This window comes from Vanessa cardui, chromosome 6, assembly GCF_905220365.1.
Source record: "Vanessa cardui chromosome 6, ilVanCard2.1, whole genome shotgun sequence".
NCBI lineage: Eukaryota > Metazoa > Arthropoda > Insecta > Lepidoptera > Nymphalidae > Vanessa > Vanessa cardui.
Genome location: NC_061128.1, coordinates 12424808 through 12429000, shown reverse-complemented (window position 1 = coordinate 12429000; position 4193 = coordinate 12424808).

Genomic DNA, 4193 nt, shown 5'->3' with positions numbered 1-4193 from the left:
CATTTATTAAATAATATTTTAATAATTGAAAATGACCGACTGCGATGAAGATAGAAGTTATAGCTCTCTTAACTTGATCAGTTATATTTTGGTTTATTTTTATAAGTATATATGAAATAAACTTAGTTTGGTATGGTGGTTTTTTAAAGCTAACCCCTTAAATTGCCAATCAAAATTGAATATAGAAGTTCACCTTTCCTTAATGTTCGAATTTTGAAAGTCTTTTGTTGCCTGTTTATGAGTATTATTAGTATAATTTACACATTTCTGTAATTCCAAGTATGGCAATAATTCGTTAGAAAAGCAGGATACCAAAAACTAATACTTAAAATATGGCATCGACATACACGATTTGTTTTTTTTTATAAAACAAACACACGGTTTGCTTTCCTTTTGCCTTTAAATTGTAAATGCGACCTTTTATAACAACAGTTTCGTTACGTCATTCTACGAGCATGAAGCTAACAAAATGACAAGTCAATTGATCTTACAGTAGTCAATAGAACATAAAAAGCGTTTCAATATATTTGCACAGTTTGAGTAGTTAAGCAAATCAGTAGACGTGAACAGATTTTCTAGATTATAATAAGTTGATTTTTAATTTGTTATTACAAAGCCTTCAATATGATTTTAAATATTGTATTAGCATATTTAATTTTCTCAATATTTGACTACTACACCGTTTTATACCAAAACTGAAGATGATATGACCAAAGAAGGTATCAAGTTCGTATCACAGACGTAATTAACGATTTTAATGACTGTACCATCAGAGCGTCTTAGTAACATTATGATTCAACTTCTCGCAGTTGTAAAAAAGTATTCACCTCACCGAGTAAATTTTGCCAGTGCTAAAAGTATGTGAACGGCACGCTACAGTGTTAGTCTGTTACGGAATGGCCCAGTAGGCACAGGCCTATTCTTTTCAATACTAAGAGCATTAATTTTATCTGTTCTTGCCAATACAGTCTTGGTATGTAATGGTGTAGTGAGTTGGTTAATTCAATTACAGATTACACTCGATAATAAGATTTTGTATTGTGAATAAAAGTACCAATTTTATTATATCATACTAACGTTCTATTGTATTTGTCATAATGGACTAAAACCTACTTTTTGATTTGGAAGAAACATTTAGTTCTTTAGCCATATGTTCATTATTTTATAGTGATTGAAGTTTTATATTCTTTTTTAATAGTTTTTTTACAAGGTTTTCGATTTTGTCTTCATCATAACTAGTTTCATTTTAATCTGTGATTAGAGTATTATGAATATGTTTTAGATTTGAAGTTTTACGGAGAGGTTCACATGGTAGATAATTATTTTATTCTTTAAAGTTTATGTCACCTTGCATTGCTAGTGTGAACGCGACCTTATTTCACAGATTCTAGAGTGCTTAATATTTAATGGAGAGTATGTTTTAAACATAAGTAGTTATGTATAGTTAGTTACCAACCAAACAGAAATTGTATCGTATGTTCGATTAAGGAATATGAGATGGTTTAGTAGTGATTTTAAATTTTTGAAGTAAATATATTAAAGCAAATATGTCTTTCATTTAAGTGCCTATACTATAATTTCCTATAGAATATTTCAAACAAAAAATATTTAATTTAACTTTATTTTAAATATAGCAGCAATACTATAAATTAGCATTAATTACTTATTCCAGCGCTGGTATTATTTATCTCGTCCCTAGTTTGTTTTTATTTTTTATTAATTCGTAAAGTTATTCATGATTTGTTAAAAATTAAATTTTTGATGCTTTTAACTTTATACTAATAGTTTTATTTAATATTAAAAGTCAATAAACCAAACAAAAATTGAATACTCGTAAATGAACTAAGTAAAAATAAATTAATTTGTATTTAATGCTATCATCAAATCAGTCCGAGACACGAAAGTGGTTTAATTCTGGCAGTTATGAATTTAAACCACAATGTTATGTAATTGATTATGCCACATTTGGCTTGATATGAGAATAAAGTTTAGTTTCTAGGAGATCATAGTGGCAACATTTTATCTCATCATTAAACATCATTTATTTTGTTAGACGTTTTGTAACAGTCCAAGTAAAATATTTGACAGACTTACGGCCACCTGCTTGACGTAATCAATCGTTGGGTATGTTTTTGCTGATTTCACTCCTCTGGTTGTTAATGCTCTAAGTGGAAGTGTTTAACGTCAACTATATATAATCTCCAATCAGCTGATAATCCTAGTTTGCAGTAAATCACACGGCGCTTAGTGATTATGCTGCTGCAATTGTAGGTGATCTAAATTTGAGGAAAACGAACGATCAATATTATCTAAGTCATCTATAAGTTTAAAAAATCGCTTCTTTCGATTACGGGCTCCAAATTCAAGGTTTTGTAAACTATTGAAATGTCCAAATTGTCCTGTAAAATATTTTATAGTGCTAAAAGGCTTATGCAAACTAAGATACACTATTTCCTCAGTCTCCGATTATCCATCGCCACGGGAGAAACTTTAGTTGCAGGGGTAATGACATTATGATCTGTCTAAGAAACGGCTAAGTTTTACTGAAGAATTGGGAATTTGTAAACAGAAGAAAGCAGTGGTTTATTATCGGCTCATCTCTTTTTCCTGGATCAAGATATCTTAAACATAAATTATATATATAGAATATTAGATATTGATATCAGATATTGTAGAAGAAAAAAGATAAGAATAGATAATGAATAATAGAGATAAGATAATAAAGATAAGATAAAGAATTTTAATTTTGACATAATTATGATCCATGACCTATTGAAAGACATTACAAAGTATAAGAACCCCTATTAATACATATAGTATCTTTAATACAAATATTTAGTTAATAACCACCTTTCCAAGAAATTGAATCAAACCACAAAAGAGATACAGGAGTGATATCTTTAATAGATAAGTAAAACCTTAGTTTCGAAACACGTAACACACACCGTGACCCAAATACTAGGTATTCAAGTATTAACGCTAGGGTTGGAGCCCGCGATTGCATTGTTTAATAATTGAAGACCTTCCGACATTACTCTGTATTGAGATGTGGGCTATGTTAGAAGCGATTTTGACTCAGGAATATGTTAAAAGATAATTAAAGGATACTATCTCTCTATTGTTCGAGTTAGTATGTTTACGACTACACTGGTACTTAATATTTAAATTGGATCACAGAAATAGGAAATGATTATTTGTTGGTTTAAAATTTGCCGTAGATTCCACTTACCATCAGGCCGTACTCCTAAGAACGCTGTAAAATCACTGATGAGTTTATCTAGTAGTGGAAACCTTCCGAAAGAGATGGCCTGGTGAATGGTTGGCAACTAGTAGGATTGCAAAGTATCCATTGCTATGAATTTAATAAATTTTCATGTATTTTGGTGTTGATGTTGATAAAATAATATATTTTATGGCATTTATACCATTGCATCGTGTAAAGTATGACAAAAATCAATTGGTGTGAATAGACATTCTTTGGTCACAACATCATTGGCGAAAGTAGTTTTATAGCAGAACTGGGTAAGTGCAGTAAAATTAATCGAAATTGTGCAGTATTTTATTATGATAATTAAAAATAATTCAATGCAGGTAAGAGCGATTATCTCACAATGAACTACTTATCGCGTTTAACTTGAACCACGGTTCAGTTTCACGAGTTTCCTTTCCGTTCTATTAAAGAAATCCCTTAACAAACATGAGGGTGTAACGCGTGTTCCGAATTCGTGCCCATTCCGAACGCGAAAAACGAAATTAAATCATTTCATTATGAATGGACTGATTTAATAATAATTCGTTTTATAATCTGTACCTCCACAAGTTTCCTTTGTGGCATTCAATGCAATTTTTGTAAGTTTGTATTCATGTTTGTTCAGTTCGGATGACACTGTTTTTTAATGCCACGTTAATAATTCCAAATATAATGAAATAGCCCAAAATATTTGAACTTTTCAGAAAATTCAAGAACGACATTATAAGGAGTTTACATTGTTTTTCTAATAGAGAATGATAGCCAGAAATGTATCAGTGACAAACAAAAAGTACTCTACATGACTACGCTATACAATACTATAAATATAAAACCTCGTTTTTAAAAACTTTTTTGTTTAAATTACTTTTAATATCCTATCAAATTTGAACAAGAAAGTTCAAAGATTAATGTAGTGCAGAGAATACAATATCTATCCAAATAG